Source organism: Panthera leo, chromosome C2, assembly GCF_018350215.1.
Source record: "Panthera leo isolate Ple1 chromosome C2, P.leo_Ple1_pat1.1, whole genome shotgun sequence".
Lineage (NCBI taxonomy): Eukaryota > Metazoa > Chordata > Mammalia > Carnivora > Felidae > Panthera > Panthera leo.
The window spans coordinates 91,508,393-91,520,758 of NC_056687.1; the positions used below are offsets into that span (position 1 = coordinate 91,508,393).

At 34.2% G+C, this 12,366-nt stretch overlaps 1 protein-coding gene across 14 annotated transcripts in view; it reads right to left on the bottom strand.

The window, feature by feature from the left end:
• NAALADL2 (N-acetylated alpha-linked acidic dipeptidase like 2) overlaps window positions 1-12,366 on the bottom strand; it is a 1,343,235-nt gene that overhangs the window by 1,042,427 nt on the left and 288,442 nt on the right. The window contains exon 4 of one of the 14 annotated variants that reach the window (XM_042954986.1): window positions 3,793-3,993. The exons of 12 other annotated variants lie outside the window; for them this stretch is intronic. The gene's annotated coding sequence lies outside the window, so the exon portion shown is untranslated. Of the gene's footprint in view, window positions 1-3,736; window positions 3,994-12,366 lie in introns of all 14 variants that reach the window. One more of the 14 variants, XM_042954988.1, reaches the window with a different exon arrangement.

Here is a 12,366-nt window from a genome sequence, read left to right on the forward strand (position 1 = left end):
AATGGCAGAATGGTCTTGAATCAGAGTTTTAATAATCTTGATTACTAACATTAAACAATTCTGAACATTCAAAAAATATGTTATTTCAAGTTCAAATAGGCAATGTAAAAGATAAGCCCCCAAAACAGTGCTTCATTGTACAACTTTTCAATGACACATCTTATAGCTGAATAAGGTGAGTTCTTGTAAAAAAAGTATGCGTTTAAAAAAAAAAAATCAATTGTATGTGCAACTATGGACTCTATAGAAAAAAAATGCTCTACAAGTTCTAAATTTCTAAAGAAATGTTTTAAAGCATCAGTATCTTACTACATATTTAGCACTCCATAAGGAAATCATGAGCACTTGAAACCAGTTGGAAGGGGCAGTTACTAATGATACATGAAATATAGATCCTGAGAATGTAATTACTACACTGAGAATATATTTTAGAATTGAGAGGAAAAAAATTTTTCAGGCCCCTTTTATCACGGGTCTCTGAAAAGGACACTTTTGGCCTACTAAACCAAAAGATTAAATGGTTGATCTTTTTTCTAGGCTTCTTCTAATTAAGATAGTTTTCCTTACAAGTGGAAGGTATATTTGAATTTGTATATCGTTAGATGTGTACAAGAAGACCGGCATGTCATTTCTCCCTCCTCCAATCTTGCAGTCCACAGCATTATTTTCACACTTCAGCAGACGAACCAGAAGTCTCTGGTGCATCAAAACCAATATCAACCTTCCTGAATTAATTACTTCCTTCAATCTTAGCTTTATAATGAGTCTCTCTGGGAATTGGCACAATTAAAAAAAAAAAAAAAAAATTGAGTCACCAGCAAGATAAGGGAAGATGCTGCTCTTAGGCCTGTTCTCTTTCTTCCTTTTTCTACCATTAAACGTCAGATTAGTATTCAGGAAGTAAAATCTCACTTGTAAGGATGAGCTTTATTTTAAACAGTCTTGGTTTTCAGACCACTGAGGAAGAAAAGTCATTTTCAACTCCCATATTACGAAACCAAATGTACCATGGTCTTCACTGTTTTTATACAAAACACGGTCTTTGAAAAAAATTCTAAAATCTTACATTCATTTTATTTGTGTCTTAGGGAATATTAATGTCTCAAATATCTAGAGAGCTATCAGCATTTAACAGTTCAGAGATGGACTGAGAGCTAGGTTTTCAATAACATTTTTGTTCTGTATCTTGATAATTCATTAACACAGTGATTCTCAAACCTAGCTGTCTATCAGTCAACTCTGGAGATTTTATATATATATTTTTAAAATTTTATAAAATTATGTATATATATACAGATATATAAATCTCCAGGCAATATTCATAGAGATTCTTAGTAGATGGACCTGCACCAGTAATCTATTTTTCTTATTAAATGAACACTGGTCTGACATGAAAAAATATATATCCAAGGTGGAGAATCATTATGTTAACATAGTCCCCATTATTATGACACAACGAAAAATGTACGTATCTCTGTTATGGTTTAATTGCTATGTATTTTCTGATATTTTTCTAGTAATATGACACAAATGTACAGTTCTCGTATAAACTGGTATAAACTGTTAATTTAGGCCAGTCTTGCTATATCCTCATATTTGGAACTCTGGACCTCATTACTTAAAGGATGTGAGATTAGTTACCTTTGTGTAGAACAAAAGGAAACAAATACAATGAACAATAGATGTGACATAATCTGCTTTAGATATCTGCTCAGTCACTTACCACCAGGGTTAACTGGCTTATCTTGTTGGCAAAATAGGCATCTCTTTCTAGCTCAGGTGTCTATAGGTCATTTTCCTAGACATGTGCCTTCCATCAGAGATGACCTTTTCAAATAGAAGACAACTATTTACTGGCCAAGTATATTCTATATATAATGAGATAAAAAGTGAATGAGAAAATGAAGTTAAAAAGAGAATAAAGGTAGAAAAAGTCAAATGCTATGACTAAGACTGGTAAATGAATATTTGCTATAAGATGCATGTCATTGAAGGGAGAACTAAAAATTGAACAGAGCATTTTATCAATCAAAGGGGAATAAATAATGCATTGTGCCACTCACATGCTCAAAAAAAAAAAAAAAAAAAAAAAAAAAACAACAAGCCCCAAACCAGTTGCTTAGGAAAATCTCAGATCTTCCAAGAATAGAAACAGAGGAGAAATACCTTCAATAGGTCCTCATAGAGAGGACACTGCCATGTGGTAAGCCTTATCCATAACACCACTCCCCAACCCCCCATCTTTAGTAAGTACAGTAACATGTTTTATTGTTCTCTTTATTATAATACCTTCTAACGCAGCCACAGAAAGGAACTGAGGGGGAGCCAAACAATATAATGCAAAAATGTTTTCTGTAACCACTAGCTTAATCCTGATTTATACGCAGCATTTCTTAAAACTAGACTTGCTGATTATTGCATATAAATGATAGACAGATTTAATATGTTCTACTGTCAGCCACACTGAAAGCAGAAAACTTATTCCCTAATGAAATTTGAGAATGTCTACCCATACTTAAATATCAAGCTTCTTAACTTCAGCACAAGGATAAGTTAAGAAAATATATGATAATATCACATTTTCCTAAAGAATCCTGGGCTAGTTCCATCAATGGATAAGTTGTACCGATAATTTTAATATGAGCACATTGAAAGCACATATTATTAGCAAGTATGAAAAATAATCTCAACATTGCATCAATACAACTTCTGACTTTATGCAACATCACTTCTGATGAATCATTTAAGATAAAATGGTTACAAAATGCCTGCCTAGGAATATAGAAGCATCGGATTACCACAAATACTTTTTAAGTTTAACTCAGTAAAACAATGAAGAACAGCTTTCAAAATTGATTTGCATTTGGGATAGGTTTACCTTAAATCATTCATCCTAGACAGTAATCAGATAGTAGTCAATTGACTAATAAGAGACATTTTTTGGCTTTTGATGTTAAAACGTTGTCACCAATAAGAAGGCAAATGCTTATCTTTCTCTTCTATATGGATTGCTGCTGGGTTCGCAGTAGGAGAGAAACTATTATTAGGGACCATAATAGTAGAACTCATTTGAAAGAATTATCATAGCATCATGATATATTAAAAAGATGGACAAGATATACTAAACACCTGTTTATCCCATTAAAGTTACTAAACATTTCATCAAGAGAACATTTTGACCAATCCAGATTTTCAAAGGAATTTTAAGGTTATATTGACAATCAATAACTCATACAGCTTAGTGAATTTATGTCTGGGGACAAGGGTAAGAAAAAGTCAATCAGACCTGTAAAAAAAAAAATATTTGTTTATCCTGAAACATTCCATACACTGTGATAGAGCTATATAGCATCCTCATGCAGAATATTGGCCCGAGAAGCCCAGACTTCTGATTTACCAAGAAAGAAATATATAAAGTCTTGAGAGAATATCCAGTAAGCTAAATGGTCTATAATTTGGGAGGAACAAAGGTCTGTCATTGAAAATGGAATGGACTACAATCTGATTTTAATTAGAAATAAACATATTTTGGAAGCTTATAATTAGTGGGTAAACAAATTGAGAAATACCAGAACCAAGTATTAGAAATATAGTTGCATTTACTTAAAAGTAGAAAAACTGGGTATTTCATTTAATTAGCCATAATATACAAGAAAGTATAGATGGGAAGCATGGTTCTACTATTGTTATGGAGTTAGTTGAAAAATCAGAACCACTACCTAAGAACTACTTTTACCTGCATAGATGAGTGGAGGAATGAAAAATTTTGCATAAAACTTGATATAATCTTACTCAAGAGGATTTTCTGAAATTTGGCTTCCAGTGTTGCCTCAGCAATACAGTTCCAGGTTTCCCACTGATTGGACCAATCTTAATCATCAAGGTAGTATGAGCTGACGTATGTGAAGAGGTTTTTTCTCTACTTCTGGAGTAAACTCTGGAAATTGGAGTAAACTCCAATTTGCAATTGAAGCTGTTATAGCCAATTTTCCCCTAGGAAGAAAATATGGTGATAGAGCAATGAGAATTTCAGAGGAAGAGAGCCAGAATTCTTCTGACACATCTGATGATCACCCTACCCTACCACTGGAATTTTCAGTTATTTGGCTATATTAGTTTTCTCTTGCTGCGTAACAAATTATTACAAACAACACCTTAAAACAACAACATTTACTAGCTCACAGTTCTGGTATTTCCAAAGTTCAGGAAAGACATTGTGCTTAGGACAGAACAAGGTTGAAATTAATCTTCTGGTTTCTGGCCAGGATATGTTATTCCCTAGAAACTACCAAAAAAAAAAATTCCATTTCCTCAACATCAAGCTCGTTGTTGGCAGGAGTTCCTTGTGGCTGTAGGACTAAGGTCCTTATTTCCTTCCTGTCAACCAGGAATTTCTTTCAGGTCCTGGAGGCTGCTTCAATTATTTCCCCCCCACATAGCCATCTCTATCTTTAAGCGAGCATTGGTGCCTCAAATCTAATTTCCTCAACCAGCCAGAAAAAAATTCTCCACATTTAAAAGACTCATGTGATTAGTTCAGAACCACCCAGTTAATCTCCCTATTACAAGATCAACTGACTAGAGACCTTATTATATGTGCAAAATCCCTCTGCAGCAATACATAGGCTCATGTTTAATGGAGTAATTGGGAGAGAGTGTATTCCAAAGACTAGGAATTCTGGGTATCTTCATAGAATTCTGTCTACTGCAGAATCCAATAAATTCACTTTAATATTTATATCTATTTGAACCACATTTTCTGTTATTTATAAGCAAAAGCATTGTAAGGATATATCCCTTGAAAGGAGGGACACACAAATTGAGGTTAATCACATTCAATGTGTGAGAACATGAGTTCATTGTGAAAAAGAACAATTCTCAGCATACATGCCTCATGAGTTTGAGAAATAGTGGCCAGTCCATCTTAGCAACTTCCATTCTTCACATTCTTTTTTTAATTTTTTTTAACGTTTATTCATTTTTGAGAGACAGAAAGAGACAGAACATGAGCAGGAAAGGGGCAGAGAGAGGGAGACACAGAATCTGAAACAGGTTCCAGGCTCTGAGCTGTCCGTGCAGAGCCCAATGCGGGGCTGGAACTCACAAACAGCGAGATCATGACCTGAGCTGAAGTTGGATGCTCAACCGACTGAGCCACCCAGGCACCCCTTCACATTCTTTTTCTATAGCTGACTACTTAAAAAAGTTCCAGGAAATAAATATGGTTGCTGATATCTAGGACTCTTTGCAAACAAATATTACAGTTTACTAGAATAGCCAACATATCAAGACTTTTACCTATCGTATTTTAACTGGGTCTAGTCTAGAAAAGAAATCTTGATCCCTCTGATAAAGTAGGTTTAGGAAAGATGATTTGTAGAAACTAAAATCTAGCCAGCCTTCTATATATTTATATTCTTTCTTTGAATCAAGCAAAACCACCAGAAGACTACAAATTTGGATTATATTACCTTCTGAAACCCAGAATCATCTTCCTAGAGTCATGTTTAAGTGTTAGGTCTTCTTTAATCAAAGAAATTTGTCACTATAAAAAGCTACATTACCATACAATTTATAATTCCTTCTTTATTTCTTTATGAGAAATTTCTTTAAGAATTAATTAAAAGAAATGGATATACTTTTTATTTGTAATTTTTTTAAGTTTATTTATTTGGGGGGGGGGGGTGGCTGGCAACCTCACATGTGAAAGCCAGGGAGGGGCAGAGGGAGAGAAAGGGAGAGAGAGAATCCCAAGCAGGCTCCATGCTGTCAGTACAGAGCCTGATGCTGGGCTCGATCCCACAAAGGGGGAGATCGTGGTCTGAGCAGAAATCAAGAGTCATACACTCAACCCACTGAGCCACTCAGATGCCCATGGATATACTTTTTAAATTGTAACAATGAATATGATGGAAGAGATCAGGTGTCCCTTCTTACTTTGACTGCCAGAAAATTTATAGCCAAATTTTATCAACTAATGAATAAATTTGTATTTTTCTTTCATCTTGTCTTTATTTTCTATTCTGTTAATATTCCTTGTTCTTTATTCTCTGTTCAAGGCATCTCAGAATTTGTACAAATGAGGCTGAATTTAAATAAATGAATAATTTAGTTACATACATCAAACACTCACAAATTTGTACCTATACTATGAGTGACTGAATTTTGTTTGGAAACTATTTAGATTGAGCAATTCAGATTAAGGAATAGGTCTTCACAACTACAGATAGAAAAAATATTCAAAAATATCTGATTCAAATAATGTAATTCCTTATTTAAAAAATAGAATCATTCCTAAGACAAAAAAAAAAATTGATTGAAAAAGCAGACATGGAAAATTCCTTTTCCACTTCAGTATTTCTTCTTTTTCTTAAATGTTTTTTTTTTTTTTTTTTATTTTTAAAGAGGTAGAGAGTGCAAGCAGGGGAGGAATGGAGAAAGAGGGGAACAGAGTATCAGAAGCAGGCTTTGCACTGAGAGCAGTGAGTCCCAAGTGGGGCTGGAACTCACGAATTACGAGATCATGATCTGAGCCAAGGTCCGATCCTCAACCTACTGAGGCACCCAGGTGCCCCTCCACTTCATTATTTCTGAGATGCCTCCTTTAAAGTTCAAACTCTGAATCCTTTAAATTTATAGTCCTAAACACAGTTAAACTGCACACAATGCTATTAATTCAAATACAGATGAAAAGGTCATTTTTAAAAAGGATTCATACATGAAATAACTCAAACTCTGATTTTCTTAAGAAACATAGATCCTTGAAGGCAAATCTACAATCAGAGAGTATCTTTTCAACATCTGATCAAATTTATAAACAATATTTATCATTTATAAAATGACATTCATTTGTAATTATATGTTATAAGCATAATGACCACTAAGGGATGGTTATCAATATTTTGAAGAGAGTTAAGAGGATTAAAATTTTTCAGATTATTGGGGTGCCTGGGTGGCTCAGTCGGTTAAGCGGACGACTTCGGCTCAGGTCATGATTTCACGGTCCGTGAGTTCGAGCCCCGCGTCGGGCTCTGTGCTGACAGCTCAGAGCCTGGAGCCTGTTTCAGATTCTGTGTCTCCCTCTCTCTGACCCTCCCCCGTTCATGCTCTCTCTCTGTCTCAAAAATAAACGTTAAAAAAATTTTTTTTTCAGATTACATTTACAGATTGAAATTTAGCTCATCTTGGATGAAAATCTGATTTAAAACATTGACCAGGTGATGTTACTGCACCTGATCAAGCATTTATACTTCAAAGAAACAAACATATTGGCAAGTAATAAATTGTAAGAGTGGCAATAGCTTAAATATGTTTGGCCTAGAGGAGTTTCCCAATGGAAAATGACTTTATTGTGCTAAATAGACCAAGTTTCCATGTTGCCTTTTCTGTTTATTAAATCCATAGCTTCTCATAGATGGAAAAGGGAAGGTGGACAGGTGGGTATAAGAAACAGGAAATCAAAGAAATCAAACCATACAGATCACTTGTAATCTCTGACTTATCTATACCCTTTCAGATGGAAGTTGTTGGTGAATTGCCTATCGTTCTGTATACTATGGATAATTTTAAGTTCTTCGAAGGTTAAGTTAGAGAATTTTTATACTGATAATAAAAGGAAATAATGAATGGAATGCAGCTAGCTGTATTATAGTTATTAGCTAATTATATTACAGAATACAATTAACATCACACTTTTATATATATTCATGTTTCTGTTATATACATGTTTGTATTTGTATGTATATGTATGCATGTATTTCTATTAGATACTTGATCTGAAAATATTTTCTCCCATTCAGCAAATTGTCTTCTCACATTCACAATAGTGTCCTTTACAGGACAAAGTTTTAGTTTTGATGTTCAGTTTATCTATCCTGTCTTTTGTTGTTTGCGTTTTTGGTGTTAAATCTAAAAAAACAAAAAACAAAACATTGTAGAATTCCAAGTCATGAAGAATTACTCCTATGCTTTCTTCTAGTGTTTTATAGTTTTAACTTTTAAATTTAAGCCTATAGTCTATTTTGAGTTCATTGTTGTGTACAATATGAGGTAAGGATCAAACTTCCTTCTTCTGCATGAGGATATCCAGTTGTCCAAACACCATTTGTTGAAAAGACCGTTCATTCTCTATTGAATGGGGTTAGCATCCTTGTAAAAAATCAATTAACCAAAAATTAACTGAAGGTTTGTTAATAAAAAGTTATTAGTATTTTATGTGTTTACACTGTTCAAGAAGAAAAGAGGAATTACAAAAGTGGAAGTGGGGGTTTAGTAAGACTTGGGAAGAAGAGTATTGTAATGGAAAGAATACCAAATTAGGGATCTTGAGACCTGAATTCTAGTTCTATTTTTGTTAATAGCCATATGCAAAGGTTAACAGGAAAATTCACTATATCTCTACATAAAGAATGGATAAAGATACTTAAAGATCCAGTCTTTCAGGCTGGATCATACACCCACCCCTTCCCTTACCCGACACTGTAATTGACAGTTTAACAGACTCAGAACTGAAATTTTAAAAGGAATTTCTTCTTTCATGGGAGTTATGTCTTAAAATATATTAGCACTTTGTAATAATAAGTCATTGTTAGTTCATTTAGGTTGTGATAAGAAAATGTCATAGACTGGGTGGTTTATAAATATAAATTAATTTCTCACAGTACTGGAGGCTGGAAAGTTCAAGATCAAGGTGTCAGCTGATTTGGCATTTGGTGAGAGCCTGCTTTCTGGTTCATACATGTCCTCACGAGGCAGAAGCAAGTGAAGGAGTTCTCTGGGGTCTGTTTCAAAAGGGCACTAATCATTCATGATGGTTCTGTTTCCATGACCTAATCACCTCACAAAGGCCCCACCTCTAAATATCACATTAGGAATTAGGTTGCAACATATGAACTTGGGGCAACACAGCATTCAGTCTACAGCATATATGTAGATTCTGATACATCACGGGAAACAGGAAAATTTATGCTTTTCAGAAGATAACTACAATGAAATGAGTGGGTCTGATATTATCCAGTTAATCCACAGGGCATAAATGGTTGATTTTCCTTCCATATGCTAAAGTTTAGATCTGCTTTTCATCACACTGCTTGAGTGTGTGCATTCTTTAATCTTGTCTCATTTATCCTGCAGCTCCTCTGTTTTTGGTATTATAAACAAATATATTGGTATGAATTCATAAGTAATAAATCAAAGTATCAATACCTTATCAAAAACATTTAAAAATATATCACTTCTAAAAAATATTCCTCTCTCCTTCAAGTGAATATTCTTCATTCAATTATAATAGAATCCTCTTCTTATATCAATATACTATAGAATACTCTGATAGTAATCTTTTTTAAGTCTATATTTGAAACTGCACAAAACAGGAATCCATAAAAGGCAGTTATTTCTGTACTTTCTGTTCTTCCAAGGCTGCAGTTTTGTAGTAAGTTGATAGCACTAGAACACTTTATCGTATCACAAACACCAAAAAAAAAGGTTTAAAAAAAGCTATGTATTAGTGAGTGAATGACCTTCAGCCTGAAACTTCCATATCTTCCAGTCCATTCCATTACAATAAGTATTATCAGTATCTCATAGCCCATTTCCCCTGACTTCTGAACTGATAAATAAAGCAAACTCTCCCTTTCCAGAGAGTTTCTAATGTAAAGCACTTAGTGCTCAGTCCAGCATAGGACAGGACAGACTTAAAAAATTCTATCCTAGGAGGCCAGAGATCACACTTCCCCAGATTTCAGAATGTTGTTTTAGCTGCTAGAAGATGAAGCAGGTGAAAAAGTGAAATTCCCAGAGCAGAGCAGAGTATCCTTTAAAGATGTCCATTAGGTTAAAAGTAATCTTTGTAGTGGGCTACTCAGCCCTCTGTCTCCTTTCTATGCTAAGCACTATACCTTAACTGAGGTTCCAAAATTTACAGGATAATCTTGGTAACTAAAAATCTTATTAACTACCAAAAACTGTTCACTTATTATCAAACACCCATGGTCAGGATAACATTGTTTATCCTAAACTCATGATTCAGAAACTAAGTCAGCCCAATCAGCCCAGCATCTTCTTTGCTCTTTAAAAACAAAGAATATTGCTGCCTCTGACCTCATATATCCCATTTCTTTGTATTATTTACTTACTGACATTTTCTTATTAGTAAAAGCTGGAAGTCCATCTTCCTCCAGGAAATCTTCCCTCAATATTTACCAGGACATTTATTTTCAGTACTTTTTATTTGTAACTTACTTTCTGCTATTATAGAGTTTAGTTCTATGCCTGCTTCCCAAGGGTAGTTTGAGCTCTTTTGAAAGCTGACGCATAATCTAATATACCTTAATATCACATTTATCTTTTAACCTTATAGAAAGCATTCCACATTAGTGAATCATAAATTGCAAAATAACTGGGGAAATACATTATAATTACACTGAATTTTAACTGACAATTTTTGTATCTGCAGATTCAGAGCAGGTACAGAGTCTCATTCTTACTGTATCCCCAGTGCTTGGAACTAGGTACTCATTTAACTCATGTTGAATGAATGGTTGGACTAATAACTTATCTTAAAAGAAAATAAAAAGTTAAGGGGAAGTTAAGTATTCTTTTCTATAATATATGCTACTAGGATAACATCACAATACTGATTAAAACATAAGAAATTATTTGAACAGATATTTAACCAGAGAAGACATATGGAAGCAAATAAGCACATGAAAAGATGATCAACATTATTAGTCAACAGAGGAATGAAAATTAAAATGACAACGAGATACTATCATATACCTACTATATCGACCAATTTAAAAAGACTGACCATGGGGCACCTGAGTGACTCAGTTAAGTGTCTTACTCTTGGTTGTGGCTCAAGTCATGATCTCACAGTTTGTGAATTCAAGCCCTGGGATTCTCTCTCTCCCTCTCTCTCTCTCTGCCCCTCCCCTGCTTCCTTTCTCTGTCTCTCTGTCTCTCTCAAAATAAATAAACTGAAGACAAAAAATAAAAAATAAAAAGACTGACCATACTAAATGTTGTTGGGAATACAGAAAAGCTGGAACTCTTCTACACTGTTGGTGGGAATGAAAATGATACAACTACTTGTAAAATAGTTCAGCAGTTTCTTAAAAAGTTATGATCAAGCCATTCCACTCCTACGTATTTACTTAAGAGAAATGAACACACATGTTCATACATGGACTTGAACACAAATGTTAAAACTACTTCTCCAAATGTCTATCAGAAGGTGAATGGAAAAGCAAATTATGATATAGCCAGGCAATCAAATACTCCTCAGCAATAAAAAGCAACAATCCATTGGTATTTAATACAACTTGGATACTTTTGGAAACAATTATTCTAAGAATGCAGACTAGAGAATACCTACATGAGTGACTCAATTTATATAAAAGCCTAACACTAATCATGTGAACTAATAGTGACTGCAGAACAGTAATTGACCTGGATTTGGGAAAGGAGCAGAAATAAGGGATTAGAAATGATCATAAGGAAACTTTTGTGAGTAATGGATATCTTACTGTGTCGATTGAGATAATGGACCCACAGGTGTGCAGATATGTCAAAACATCACAAATTATACATTTTAAATTTAAAATTCACCACGTAATAAATTACAGACATCAGTAAAGCTATTAAAAAATAAAGGCTATGGGGTGCCTGGGTGGCTCAGTCAGTTAAGCATCCAGCTATGGTTTAGGTCATGATCTTGCGGTTTGTGAGTTCGAGCCCTGCATCTGGCTCTGTGCTGACAGCTGGGAGCCTGGAGCCTGCTTCAGATTCTGTCTCCTCTTCCCTCAGCCCCTCCCATGCTCATGCTCTGTCTCTCTCTGTTTCTCAATAATAAATAAATGTTACTTTTTCTTAAATAAAGGCTAAAATATCCTTGAAATAAAATATCCGTATATTTAATCTGATGAAAATAATCAACAGTTACCATTTCAGGTGGCTGACTAGCTCACAACCTCCTTTCCCTTTTTTGGTATCTGCTCAAGAGTTTTCAGTGGTGGTTCTTAAGTCCATGTGAGATACAATTTCATAATATATTAATATATTTATGAATATGATATTTATCTAATTTTATTTAATTTTAAAATAATATAATTATAAATTATAAATATATATGCAAATATATAATCATTCAACTAGTTGAAACTCTGTCTTCTGACTACACTTAAAATATAATCCAAACACGTTATTGTGATTTGAAATCTCCCCTCCTGTCTCTCTTTAATGTCATAACATGCTTAAGAACAGATCACCATGCTGCAATCATACAATCTGTTTGTTTTTCTCCATTGGGAACATGGTCAAGCTCCATTATCTCTGGGCCATCACACTTGCCAAAGCACTTGTTAAAAA